Source organism: Alligator mississippiensis, chromosome 4, assembly GCF_030867095.1.
Source record: "Alligator mississippiensis isolate rAllMis1 chromosome 4, rAllMis1, whole genome shotgun sequence".
NCBI classification, from domain to species: Eukaryota; Metazoa; Chordata; order Crocodylia; family Alligatoridae; genus Alligator; species Alligator mississippiensis.
The window spans coordinates 84,572,902-84,588,715 of record NC_081827.1 but is presented as its reverse complement, the minus strand read 5'-3'; positions in this window follow the sequence as shown (position 1 = coordinate 84,588,715).

The window sequence follows — 15,814 nt, the reverse complement described above, 5'->3', positions numbered from 1 at the left end:
ACACTCAGTACACATACATGGATCACTAATTCATATACCATGCACATGCTGACATTATATATATATATATGTATACTCACCAGTTCACACACAAACCACCCACCTACACATACACATAGGTTAGTTCCTAACTTGGCCACAGGAGGACCCTGGGTGCCCCTACAGATCCAGGAGGCACCAGTTACCAAGCTGGGGGGCAGAGGAAGGGTCCCTCGCGCGTTCCTCAGCAGACCCAGAAGTGGACCAGAAGTGGTTCTGGTCCACTTCCAGGTCCACCGTTTCTGGTCCATCCCCCTGTGCTCCTGTGGGATGCTCCATTCGCCCCAGCATCGCAGCATTCACAAGCCATCTGGTACCTTGAGGTATGTAGAAAAAACATTTAAAGCTGTGTCTATGTCCAAATCATCAAATTTCTCCAAATCTCTCTGAATCGATCCAGAGGGTTCCAATTCAATTTGGGGACATTAAAGGGTCTTCTGATTTGATTCAGATTTGGAGATTCAGCTGCCGAATCAGGCCAAATCTCTTCCGAATCAAATCAGCAACTGAAGCTGCACACAGCCCTACAGCAGGTACCTCAGCTCCTCCCTTTCTCATGCATAGTGTGAAAAGTCTAGCCCCTCCCCTACCGTGTGCACAGTATGGACACCCTGGTCCCCCTGCCACCTGCACAGTTCAGCCACCTCAGCCCCTCCCACTACCACTTGGATTAATATATGAAAAGTGATGCACTATGCATCACTATTGCACCATGTAGTGTCCCTGCACACTGAATACTTTTCAGCTTTTGGCCAGAAAGCTAAAAGTAGATACCTGACATGTGCCCAAGAACCTCAGAAAACCAGGGTCCTAAGCTTGAACAGAGCCACACAGGAAGGACAAGTAAGTGGATTCCACCAAGCTTTAGGAATTAGGGGTACTACCAGATATGCTGTCTCATATACACACATTAGATTTCGATAATGCCCAATAAAAATACCAGAATCCAATTTTCAAGTTCTTAATTCCCTTTCATAAAGAAATTACAGCACCAGCAGCAGCAATGCAAATTTCCTCATGCTGTTGCATAAATATGGATTCAATCTCTTTCAAAAAGATCTTGTCTTTGTGTGATTACTTGATCTACCCATTCACTCCTTGGCTTCTCAGCTAAGACTGAAAACAAGGATACAGACTGTTGCCCAGCTTTGCTTGTTTTTCCTTTTTTGTGACTTGGACACTCAGTACCAGCTGCTGCCTGATTTACACATACATCCTTAGGAGGAAGTATGTACAGCTTGACTCCACTTGCATTAGAAATGGACCAAATACACCGTATTATTTCACATATGCTACTAAACAATAAAGGCGTGTTAAGTGTTTAATCACTCATCAGTTAGAGCTGGTGGCTTTGTTAAAAAATCAAGCAATGTTTTTTTCCTGTAAACATGTCAGTTCAATTAAACTTCTTGGATACATTTTTCAAGAGTAGCACAGCATTTCTGATCCTGAAAAGCTTAACTCATAATAGATTATTCTAGTAAATAGTCCTTGTGGGATGGAACAGACCCAGGTTCAAGTCCTTTTTCTGCCTGATTTGGAACAACTTTCATCTCATCGTTAATCTGTTGGAGTTGTTCCACTTTTATATAATTAATAATCATTCACTGAGGTATAGAAAGGGATTGTTGTGTAGTGTAATAATTAGGACACTTACCTAGGTTCAAACTCCTCTTGTGAATCAAACAGAGCAAGAACTTGAACTTGAGTCTCCCCTAGGATAATGCCCAAACCATAGTGCTACAGGTTATTGAAAAGTTATTAGTTTCAAATGTGGAATGAAAAGGAATTTGAAAGCTTGGCTTGATATTTATTAAGTTAAATAAGTAGAATGACATAGGAATCCAGAATTATTAGCCCCCCAAGAAAGCTAGCCTGCTCCTTAATCAAACAATAATCTGAGACATTTTCTTTAAAGTATTACAAAAATTATGACTGCCTCATAAATGTAACTTAATAAAACATAGATTTTCAAAGTTAGGCAGGGAATGGTTTCAATGAATTGTAACATGAGCTTTAAATAATACTGCCTCCTCCCCTTTCTACTAAGTTAGCACAGGAAAAATAGGGGTACAGTATAGCAAGCCTTGTTCTCTTTCCTATATTTCAAATGCAAAATATCTTGTAATGAACATACAAGTATTTGGGCATGTAGTTGATAACCACCTGTTGAGAGTTATATATATATATATTTAATACCATTAGAAAAACCATACTTTATGGTGCCTTCTTCTAAATGCATCATGTTTTAGTTCAGAAATCCTGGAATACCATGATGGTGGCTGTCCATTATCATGAAATAATCAGTTTGGATCTGTCTCGGGCAGCTGGAGCCGACCCGAGGATCGCTAGTTTAATCGGACGTCAGGCGGGCTGGCAATGGAGAGGCGAGACAGCTTATTGGTTTTAAAAGATTGCTTTTACTTACGCCGCGTGGAATGGCAGCGCAGGCCTCAAGGTAGCTTGCTTGCTTGTTACAGTTAGTAAATGAGTTACAAGTAAACGAGCTTTTGAACAAAAAGGAACCTGCAGGATAGCGGGGTACATCAAAAGGACCCGGTGACGGGGAGATATCAGTGGGTGATCAGTCCGCCAAGTTTCCTCGATCGCGCTACAGAGTTCTCCGTGGTTACTCTGCCGCATGCTCAGAGGTCTCCGACTTGGGCGGAAGCTGCATGAACTTTTATATGTCCGGAGTAGGCAATAACTGACTGAATACTAATGAGGCGGAACGTGACCGAATTTGAAAGTAACTGCGGTTATTCAGGGCAGTTCTATTGTGACAGGGGCACTCAACTCATTTGGTTATGACAGGATCCTCAGAAAACCTTGCACTTTTGTTCTTCAAAATGAACCTATTTTAGAGAGGATCAAAAGCTGTCAAGACTGGTTTTATAAATGCTCTATCAGGTTTTCATATGTCTTCATGGGGTTCTATTTTGGGGTCCTTTCTTCACCTTTATTTACCTATTTTCCAAATTTTGGGGGAAATGAGTTGGAAAGGATAGAATGTTTGGCTAAATGATTTCAGTTTGAATCTATTACTCGTTTTTCTTTTCTTTTTTTCTCTTTTCTTTTTTTGTGTGCCATAAATGAAAAATAATTTTAAAAAATAGCACTTAAATTTATACCAAAAGCAAAACACAATGATGATGTTTCCAATCTTGAAATAAATGAGAAACATCTTTAACATTCTTTATATTAATCTTATGTTCCTATTTTACAAAAGGTATGTTTTGATGAGAAAGAAATCGTTGTCTAAAAGCCAAAAAGAACACTCCATGGTAAAGTTGCAAGTACTAACAATATGTGCACTATCAAACATGATGTTATAGTTTCTAATGACTTTCAACATTTCCAACTTTATTCTGTGTCTAAAGGATGACCTATAAATCTCATCACTTAACTGTCAACTATCTTCCAGTTGAAGTTGTCAGCTGCATATATGAAAACCTTTCCATTTTCTGAAGCTTCTGATCTATATTACAAGCGAGCTTCAACAAATACAATTTTACATCAAGGACAATATTCTTATTTTGATTATCACATATCAAGCCTTGTAAATAGTTTAAATAATGCTTTCTGTCTGTAATCCTCATGAATGCAATGTTTCAAGTCCACTCCTGGCACTAATCTTGAAGGTGCATTAACAGATAGATCTGTTCATTCTCATTAAGTGGGACAAACAAGATTATATTTAAATAGCAGCTCAAGAACTAGATCCACAAAAGAAATTAGACTGTGGACACACAACATATTTATTCTGGCAAAATTTATTCTGGTTTGTACTTTGCAGTCAATTTCCTCTGTGGTAAAGAAAAGACATACAACCTATTCTCACAAACTGGCTGCCTAAATTAGATGCTAGTACAGCTTCTAGTGATTAGATAGTAGGAGAACTGTTTTGTATTGAGGAAAGTGTTACCCCATAATGAAAATGACAACAGTAGTAGACATGACATGTACATGAAAGACATTTTCTTTTAAATAAAGTTGCTCTCAGAAGAAACTTTACACTACAGAACAGTGTTTCCTTCAGAGTACATGCTGAGCCTTGTGTGTCCATTCCAATTTTCTTTCAGGATAAACTGAGAATACTCCAACATAAATACATCTGATGTCCATACTGCCACCTCACTCCAAACTGTGATCCTCAAAATCCTTGCTGAGCTGATGTCTAATCCTAGAGCTACTGAAATCTGCAGGTGCCTCTGTTCTTAGCAGTCATTTATCTTAGTAAATTGCTTAGTAAATTCCTCATGTTTTTAAAGGCTGTTTCTAGGTATGGTCAGAAGTTTCTAAATACCAAGTACCAAGGCATCTAGCTCCTGCTTAAACAGAATTGGGATCTAGAAACTAGGCATTTATCTCCCACTCTACCTATAGGTCCTGATCCATTAGGAGTTCTCAGAAAACACATGCCAGATTAAGTTACACAAAAACAATTGGTGGAGGTGTCACCCTCACCCTTTTATAAAAAGGATGAACCAGAGCATTCATCAAAGATATTCATGCAAAAAGAACATGACTCTTTAGCCTACTGCTCAGGGCATTCACCTGAACAGTGTGTGGAGTGTGGGAGGGAAGAGAGAGGCCTAGGGAGAGAAAGGCCTTCCACATACTACTTCAAATATTTTATGTTAAAGTTTTTTGTTAAACCAATTAATATTTTATTCTTCCATACAAAGGGAGCAGCTTCATCAGGAGGAAACCTCCTCCAGACTACCCTACAACCTAATGGTTAGGGCATGCAGTTGACTCCTCTCCCTGGTCCCTCCCTCTCCCCCAGCCCTCCAGTTGTCAGTTCTGAAAAATGTAAGCCTAAAAACTTTCACAACTCATCATTGTAACCATTACCTCTTAAATAAAAATAGTAAACAGCTGGATAAATGCAACAGTTTGTTTGATAATACACTTATACTATTTTACTACTGATTGAAAAATCAAAAGATTTTATTGGCCTGTAAAACTTTGAATTATGTCTGTTTTGTGTTAACACTGATGTTTGCTGAAGGCCTGTCTGTTTCTCTAGCAGTGCAGTGCTGACTTATCCCTGGAAGTGCACCACTATGAGAGAATAAGGATTCTGTTACAGAAGCTCACTGCAAAGGGGTGGGCACATTTTGCTGCACCTCTACAGACATTTGAATTCAATGGTGCAGAACACAAACTCCCTTTGCAATATTCATTGATATCCAAATCCAAATGGCTTCTGTTTATCTTCAACTTGTTGCTCCAGAAGAAAATAAAACTACCAAATAGTAGAAGATAATTATTGCCAAAGCAGCTAATTCTGTTCTTAACTTTTGCTGCAAAATAGAATGTTCAAAAATTATATTAGACATGGGAATATGACTAAGACAGGAATAGGATTCATGTCCATAAAGAATTGTTTCCTTTTTGATGGAAACATAAAGGTAATTGTCTCCACTGGGACTGCAGTGTGGTGAAATTCTAATAATATATAGTTATTTAACAGCCCCCTTGGGTGTTGCTAAGGAGATATATAATACCTACTCTTTGCTGCATAAGCAACGTTCTTTTATTACCTCCTAAGAGTTATAAGAAGTAGGGTTGTAAAATATATGTTACAATTCATTTGTTCAATTCTGGTTACTAACTAAGGATGGTGAGACTGCATCATTAATTCACAAGGGACTACGAAGATCAAAACTATATTATTATTTTGGGGGAAATGATAGCATAAAAAGACATTGAACTGAGATATATGTGGTATTAAAGGCAAGGTCTTACACAATGCATCTTAATTAATTTTGTTCTGATGTAGCATTATCTGTAAAGTAAATATTTCACAATGAACTACAAAGCTATAAAGAGCTCACGTGCAATAAACACCTTGAGGAACAATGACTATTCAAACAGGCAGATTGTATCAAACTATTTAGCTGAAAAAGTCTCTAGTTTTCTGGTCATAAATCAGAATGACTAGTTTCTCACTGGTCAAATATCCACTATACAGATCTCCATTTCTGAGATCCTAAATGTAATCTTTATACTGTCATAGAAACTTAGAAAAATTTCATGAGATATAAGGCAATAGAAGACCTAACATTGTTAACTTCTCATAAGCACGTATGGTAATACTTGTGATACCCACCTCACCAATCTGAAATGTGCCTTTACCTAACAAGGACATTCCAGCAGAGAAACAGAACATATCATTGAAGGATCCACTCAAATACCCTGTAGTAACCTGTTTCAGAACAAAAAGAAAACACCCACTAAGGGCACACCTCTGGTTATCACATACCACCCCACACTTAAACTGGTAAGAAGAACCATCAAACAATTACAGCCTATTTTAGAAAAAGATCACAGACCTGGAGAGGAATATTCCTAGCTCCTCCCCCACTTCCCTGCTCATGGCTTTCAAGCAACCCCCTACCTTTCCCAACTGATCATCAGAAGCAATCTCCCCACTGATTAACAAACATGCAGACCTTCCTTAACAATGCATGTAAAACCCAACATATCTACACCACCACCACCACCATCTCCAATAATTAAACTAAGAGAATCCATAGATTCTATGTATATCTTTCCCAGAACGTGGTATATCTAGGGACTTACACAAATCAAGATTTTGCGATTTTTGCAGAACCCATGAAAAATGTCAGTTTCTGTAAAGACTGTGAAAAATGGCAGCTTCTGCAATTTTGCACAGAATTCCTGGAGAAAAGAAACGTACTAAAAATGAAATGCATCCTGGCCTTGCAGCCTGTGCGGGGGATGGGAGTAGCAGGGGAGAAGCCACCGGCACAAAGGGGAACAGTCAAGATGCAGCTGCCCCCTCCATCCTCCACTGCTGATTGGCCAAGAGGGCTGCTTTTCATATGGCTCTTCCCCTCTCTGTGAATCAGTGGTATGATCACTGGGGCCACATGAAGGACAGACCTTTCTGTTAATTAGTGGCAAGGGGCAGGGCCACATGAAAGGCAGCCCTCATGACCAATCAGTGGCAAGGTTTGGGGCTGCCATGGCCCCTCAGCTAATCAGCAGTGAGGAGGGTTCACCATGATAAGCTCACAAAAATGGTGGCTGGCACCATGATCGGCCCTTGAAATTTCCTGTCTGCTACACTGATTTGAGTAGGTCCCTAGGTATGTCATCCTGTACACCAAATGTTCTCATGGAAATTATGAGGGTGAAACCCGGACTAAAACTTCACATCAGAGTGAATAATCACAAGAAAAACAATAAGATGGAGACACACAAATACCTGTAGGAGAACACTTTTCACAGAATAAGCACTCACTTTCTGACTGCCCAGTCCTCATGCTCAAGGCAACCAAAAATTATAAGAGGTTTTGAAAACTCGAAGTATGAGGAAATGTTGTAGAAACTGAATTTGTCAGGCATGGCCTAAGTGTAGTTACAGACCACCAAGGTAGACCAGCTGACCTCTGAGGTTAGGTACAGACATTCAAAAAGCCCACGGAGGATTTAATCTAAGTGATGTGGCTGTCTATAAGCAGCGTAGTTTAGATTGGTAACTAACAGAACACACATTCCCTTTTTGGTGGGGCGGGGCAAATCTGAGATTAGGTTCTGCCATTTTTAAACCAGTCTATGTGTGTGGAATGTCTGTTCTGTTATGGGTATATAGGCTGGTTTCCAATCACTTATACCAGTCAAAATGTAATGTCTGTACTTGGCCTGAAGGACCTTTCCAGCCATACTTTTCTGATCTCTTAGGTTTCTATACTGACTTGCCACAATTTGTTAACAATATGCAATTTGCTACGTGACTTTTCATTGGACTCAGGTAAAACTGAAAAATTAATTGATAATGCCCTTAAAAAGAATGATAGAAGGATTATTTGACAGATGCTTGAATCTTAGTTTCTCAAAATTCTTGAAGGATGTCCTTTTTGCACCGGTTTCTTTAATACAAATGACTGTAATAAAAGGAAAGTGTATTGATATAAAATTGTTCTATAAGGTAACAAGATTGGAATGAAAAAGACTTTTTCAGTATATGTACACATCAGTGCTGGCTTCTGGTAACAAGCAAGGCAGTTTTAGAAATTGGTGAGAAGAAATTTGGTATAACTGGTATTATTGAAATTTTGTTGAGCAATTCACATGATTTTATTCTTGAAATAACTAGTTGGAACTTGCTTAGAAAGAGTAGAATTGGCAGCAGGTATAGATGTATAGCACTTTATTAAAGGTGCCATTGCTCATTTTAGTTTCTGACAACTCAGAACTGCAGGATCCTGAATGCACATGGAACCATGTAATAACTATAAGAGACTAGGAGGGGGTACATGTGAAGTTGTAGATGTGATTTTATAACAGGTCTATTACAGAACAATAAATCCAAATAGAGTATAGGATAAATTAACTGCAAGTATTTGTCTTTAATATGTGCAAAAAATTGGGTGACTTCAAGGTAGACTATATATATTGGAAGTCACAAACAGCCTGTAATGAAACATCACTAACACTTCTAAAACCAAAAGTACCAGTACTTGACTCAACACAATGCATATGTATTGGGACATAATTTTAAGAAATATTCAGGTAATTATAGGTTGTTTAGCCTGACATCAACCCCGGGGTGGTGGGGGGAGAGGGAACCCCATGAATATAAGCTGATATAGGATGTAATTGATAAAGAACTAAAGGATAGAAATATAATCAATACAATCATCATGGTTCTAGGAAGAACAAGTCTTTGTCAACCCAACCTGTTTTCATGCTTTGAGATTTGATGCTTAAAGCTAACAGCATGGATATAACAGAATTTCATAAGGCATTTGACTTGATATCCCACAACCTTCTAATTAAAAATGAACCATAGAATATACAGAAACACATTAAATGAATTAAGATCTGGCTAACTTGCAGATCTGAAAAAGCAGTCCACAATGGAGGATCTGTATCTAATGGGATTCTGTAGGGATTGGTACAGTGCTAGATTGAACATGAGTATTCTGCATACAGTATTGGTAAGACAACTACCGAAACACATGCACTTTGTCCATGATTTTTTAAAGGTGTTGAAAATTGGATAGGTTCCAGAAAAGCGACACAAAAATTATATGAAGTCTTTATGCTGAGTGATTTGTAGAGTTCAGTCCATTTTACTTGCCAAAAAGAAAAAAAAAAGAAAGGCAACTTGATTACAGTGCATGAGGTGGGAATATACCAGGATGTAAGCCTAGTGAGGAAAGCAATAACAAAAACCAATTGCTGGAAACTGCAGCCAGAGAATTAAAAATTAGAAATATGGTATATTTTTAACAGTGAAAAAGTGAATCATGTCACAACCCAGTGATTTTGGTGTCTCGGCACGGTGGAATTTTCCCGCCACATGAGAGCCTCTTGCAAAGTAAAGGTTTTCTGTTGCAGCAGAAAACCCCCGGTGCAAGAGAGTTCCCGCCATTCAAATGCAAATTTGTGTCCCGCTATTGGCCTGCTCTAAATTATTCCCACATAGCGGCTAGTAATTGGCTTGCTAGCCGTTTAAAAATTAGCGTGACTTCCGCCCAAGTCGGAGAACTTTGAGCACGCTGCAGAGTGCCTCTGAAGAGATCTGACTCATGGCTGAGCTGATCGATAGACTGATCACCTATCGATTCTTCTCCCCGTTGCCGAGCGCAATCCCAGACGTATCCTTTTCCCTGCCGGCCTGATTTGTAGACGGATGTGCTGGCCTGAGCCCTGCCAGCTGGAACAACTAACATAGTTGTTCAGACAACTGGACTGTTTTCGTCACAACCGCAAGTGACGTAAGTAAAGTTTTACAACCATAAAGCTTTCTCGGCCTCTCTATTCACCAGCCCGCCCGACGAACTAGCAATTATTAAATCACCTCGAGTCGGCTTTGGCCGTCCGAGACATGGCGACGAGGATGGGATTAAAGGGCACGGTGATAGAGAAGAACCTAATCAGGTGCTGCCCCTGGTGCACCGGGACTCGCCACATAGAGAATGCCAACGATCTATGGGCTCATATCGCTTAACACCAGGCGGTAGAAGGGGATGAAAGAAATATTGATGGTTACTTCTCCGTAAAGAGAGAAGAAGCCGTAGTGAAGGAATGGAGAACTAAGCTATCCCTTGGGAAGTTCGGATGTATAATGGGGAGCGACCGGGTCTATTATCGACCCCCGGAGGAAACCTCAACCATATCCTTAGACGGGGTGAAAGCGTGGAAGGCAGAAAAGCTGACCCCCGCTCAGGAGTTCGCTCAATGCATTCGATACTTAAGGGAAGGAGGGGAACCCACCCCTACGGACTGGTTCAACTGTCCGGATTTGGTGCCTGAGTCACGGGGCCATGAGCTCCTCATTCAGCTCCGGGAGGATTTGGAGACTAAGGGCCGTCATGTGCCGAGATGGGGTCTAACTAAATGGAAGAAGGGAAAAATGATGAATGTGCTGTTCCGTAAAGTAGCGGGTCTGCTAAGGGAATACGCAAATTTAGAGGCACAGATGCATACGGCGGGTAAGGAGTCACTGGAGCGGACAGCAAAAAGCTCCGGAGCGGCGCTTATCAATAGCGCCGGCCGCATGATACCACTAGCAGAAAATGGCAACGAAAGAAGCGTGAGCCATCCGGGGAACCTGGAAAAGAGGGGCGGAGCTTCAGAAAACCCAACGGGGATCCGCCTAGTGCCTCCGCCCCCTAAGGTGACGTCATTCCCAGCGGCCCCGCCTCCTTGGCAAGGGGAGGGGGCAATGGGAGGAGAGATGTACCCAATGCTCCCAGACGAAGAAATTAACTCTTTCTCTACCACAGCACACCCGATAGCTGTGATGAAGCATGTTGCAGATGAAGATGGTGCTACACGTACCACTGTTATCTCACGCACACGCACCCGACCAGAAATTCAAGAGCTTTGCAAGGAATCTAAGATAAGACCAGAAGAAACCTTGGCAATGTGGTTAGGACGGTTAATAGTGGAATTCGGATCTGACACCTTAGACAAAGAAGAAGCGAGTGCCTTGACCCGACAAGCAGCATGGGGTGGAGGGCGTGCTATCGACTTGAATGTGGTCACAGACAGTGCCCACTGGCCCATCCCGCTCCCGGCACTTGTAGTGGGACAGGTAACTCACAAATTTCACACCTGGCACGAAGGTCGTCCACAGAAGGCTACTGAGGAGCAACTCCTCCTGGCTATAGTTGGAGTGTCATATGGAGCCCGAGAACAAATCCAATGGGACTAACCGCCGTGTAACGAAAAGAGAGATGGGCTCATCGCCACCTATCAGACCCTGGGGCGATCCCAATGCCCTTGGAAGCTATAGATGCCTGCGTGGAGGTATATGGAGGAGCAAATGCCGTTACACTCCGACTCTTCTTGAACCCAATGGCAGGTCAACCGGTGGGAAATCTCTTAAGCCATCTTCCACATCTACAAGCACTTATGAAGCAAGGTGAAGAAGCTTCTAATGATATAAGGGACCGACCTTCAGCATACCCAGCCGGAACACTGAGACCCAGACGTCAAGAATTTATCCCTCAACGAGAGCAAGGGTGGTCACCTCCAGGAACCCCGAAGGAAGGGACCCTGAAGGAAAGAACCATGTTTGGGTTTCTTCTCTCCCGCACTGGACTTACCAAATCTCAGTTGCGAGTTTTGGGAGAATGAACCCAATATCGTATAGCCGAAGCATTAGGATTTAAATTCGAGGACCCATCAAAAAACGAGTAATGGCTGTCGGCTCCGCCAGCGGCCTTCTCCAGTTCAGACCTGACCCTACTGATTCTCGACCATGCGCCGAACTCACTGTTTACAACCCTACTGATCCGGATGACCAACAACAAGCATTCTTCCTTCTCGATACTGGGGCTCAAACCAATGTGATTACCTCGACGATACCTCACCAAAAGACCACCAAAACGATCAAGGTACAAGGGCTTAACGTTATTGCCATCACAATGAAGGTCAAATTTTGGGTCCAAGGCCACTGATACCCCCTAGAGGCTGTCCTAGGGGGCATCAACATTTTAGGGATCCCAGGGATAAAAGCGCTTGACCTTAAAGAACAAGTGCTACAGGCATTACCTGTTATTATCCCAGAACAGGATTGGCATCGACCAACGCTTCGTAACACCTCTACCTGGCGGTATCGACCGATCCCAACTAAGGGTCCTCTAAAACAGTCCCTTACTGACCTCCTGTGGTGACTTGAGTGATGAGGCTGTATTAAGACCGTAACAGCCAGCACCTACCTGTCATCAGGATGGGGAGTAGCAAAACCTGGAAAGCCTAATGAAGCCCGGTTGGTTGTGGACTACAGAGAAGTCAACAAAAGGTGTCAGGTACTTCAACAACCTAATCCATGTACTCTGCCACAATGTATGTTTGAGATGGCACAGTTCCAACAAAGTAAGTGGGTCGGAGTCACATTGGATCTTAAAAATATGTTCTTTTCCATCCCGATAACTGACCCGGAAGGAATACTAAACATGTGTATTGATGGCATCATGTACAGGTGGACAGTCTGTCCACAAGGATATTGCAACGCTCCATCACTAGCTACTGGTGCCATGAATGACACCCTAAAGAACTTTCAAGCTTCATACTCTCTTCCCCCAGAGAAGGAACTAAAGATTTGGAGTTATGTCGATGACATCGCCATCATGGGTCGTGATAGTTCCATAGTTACTAGTATAGTTAACCAACTAGTCGCTCACCTCCAGAGTGAAGGATGGACGATTAACAAGGAAAAGTCATGCCTACATCTTGTAGATGACATTACGTTCCTTGGTACTCGGTACATCGGTTCCATTCGCCACGGAATTTCGCGTGAGGGTCCTAACATCGATCCATTAAAAACATTCTTCCCTACTACCAAGAGGCACTTCAACAGCTTTTGGGTTATTTGAATTGGTATCGGCATTATGTTGGACCTAGTGATTTGGCACTCCTCACCAAATTGCAGCAACAGATCCGTAACAAATCCCGAAGGACCACGCCTTGGACAAAAGGAGATCAGCGAAACCTGCTTCGTCTGCTAGCCATGGTTAAAGATACACAACTCCATGCCATCGATCTGGGTGAATCACTAACCGTAACCCTCGGGTTCACCACCAACCATGTGTGGGCTGTCGCACATAACCCTCATGATGAGCTAGTATATACAGCCCATAAGACTCTTCAGGCAGCACAACATCGATATGGAACTGTAGGAAAAATCCTCCTAGCCGAACAACTGGTGGAGCCATTAGCAAGGGGGCATGGGACGTTACGCGCTCCCGGTGCCACATTGTTACCCTTGCTGGATGCAGACAGAGTTGACCCACATTTTCAGGGAGAATCTAAGACCTGGAATACGCTAGTGCTTACCCACCATTACAACTGGCATTGTTGGAGGTTGGAAGACACGGTACCTGATCCAAGCCCAGAAGATGAGGAGAAGGTCTCTACATTGTATGGAACTTCTGCCCCGGCATGGATGGCCTCAGGTGGAACCTCCCGACATGGCGGAGGCTATGGGTATTATTGCAAAGCTTGTAATGATAGAGAAATATTTCAAGCCGACCCAGATGATAATTCGGCCCAAAAATGTGAATTATTAGGATTCCTTAAGGTACTAGAACATTGTCTGACACATCATAACGATACACTCCCCGTTCCAATCATCACAATTGATTCGCAATATATTTATAAAATTCTTACTGGTACAGCTTTTCCCTCTGAAAATTTGAACAATTGGCAAGATATCTGGGAAATGTTAACTAAATTTGTGCGCCTCCCGTTGATTAGGCACACTAAGTCCCACCGTCCAGATACCGATCCAGTGCATGAGGTAATTGATAAGTTCTTAGAAGATCCACTCCGGACCGACATAGTCTTGCCTATCACATCTACCTCCGGTCCTGAAGTAAATCCATTCCTCTCATGGCTTCATGAAAATTGGGGTCACCCGGGACCACGAGCTTGCCATCAACGTTGGTGCTGAACCCTTACGGAACCGGCTTCATATGGAGCTCAGCGCGATTGGGAAAAGGTAGCTCAGGCCTGTGAGATATGTGCTAAAGAAAAGTGCCATAGAACCAAGCACCAACTCAGAGCTTTCGATCCTTCACAGTTTCAGGCAGGAAAAGTTTGGCAGGTAGATTTGCTAGGACCACTCCCAGGGTCTAAGCCACCAAATAAAGGACTAGTTGTTGTCGACTTGGGAACAAGACAGTTGCAGGTTGTCCCCCTACAGAAAAGTAATGCCACTGCTGTCATTTCTGCTTTGACTGCTGTATTTGGTACCTGGCAACCCCCTCACGAGATTCAGTCTGATGGAGGACCCCCGTTTAACTCTAATGCTCTAGACAAATTTGCTCATCTTCACAATATAGCCTGGCATCTTCATTTGCCGTACCACCCGCAGTCCAACGGTGTTGTGGAAAGACACATAGGTCTGTACAAAGAGCAACTTCGTCTTAGAGGAGGAGGGACGTTTAAAAACTGGACTAAATTCAATCATGATGTCCTTATTTCACTAAACACTGCTAAACCGTTATGGGACGAAGCTAATGTCCAGAAACCTCCACCTTGGGAGCCCAAGTTCCAACCAGACGAGTTAGTGTGGATTTCAATACCGCACCCCCATCAATCTCATCCACAAGTTCACAAAGGGACCGTTCAGCGGTCGGGACAATATCCCAATACCTATTCTGTCCAATTGGAAGAGAAGCCCGATCGTCCTCCTATTATTGTTCATCACAACTGGATGACACGCCGTTCTGATGTTCACCCAGTATCCTTACAGTAAATTTAACGATAAGTCTCTTTTGTGTTGTTGTTTTCTTTCTTCACAGGTCTAACCCCAGAAAAGTAATAATCCACAACCACCCGATTGTGAGATTCATCGAGCACCAGACTGCAGTTCGTTCGAGTCAATTGAGTGATGGTTGTGAAGGAGACATTGAGACGGCGAACGTCCATTTGCTCAGGACTTACTATAACACTATTTTCTCATTTTATTAAGTATTTTATTGACATTGTCTGTTAATAGGAGAGGACGGACTGACTACCAGACAAGGAGAGTCCCAAGCAGATGTTCTCCAATCAGACGATGATCAACAGTTGTTGTTATATGTTCAGAGATATTGTATTTTGTAACTTGTTGAAAAGACCTGTCTATCAAGTTGTTTGTTTATGTATATATATATATATTACTGGTTGTTAAAGCTTTGCCAGGTCAGTGAGTCCCGAAACAAAGATGCCGTATGATGTGCTCATGCATCTAAAATTCCAGTTGTGCCGTCGGCAAGGGGGCATGTCACAACCCAGTGATTTTGGTGTCTCGGCACGGTGGAATTTTCCCGCCACATGAGAGCCTCTTGCAAAGTAAAGGTTTTCTGTTGCAGCAGAAAACCCCCGGTGCAAGAGAGTTCCCGCCATTCAAATGCAAATTTGTGTCCCGCTATTGGCCTGCTCTAAATTATTCCCACGTAGCGGCTAGTAATTGGCTTGCTAGCCATTTAAAAATTAGCGCGACTTCCACCCAAGTTGGAGAACTTTGAGCACGCTGCAGAGTGCCTCTGAAGAGATCTGACTCGTGGCTGAGCTGATCGATAGACTGATCACCTATCGATTCTTCTCCCCGTTGCCGAGCGCAATCCCAGACGTATCCTTTTCCCTGCCGGCCTGATTTGTAGACGAACGTGCTGGCCTGAGCCCCGCCAGCTGGAACAACTAACGTAGTTGTTCAGATGACCAGACCGTTTTCATCGCAACCGCAAGTGACGTAAGTAAAGTTTTACAACCATAAAGCTTTCTCGGCCTCTCTATTCAC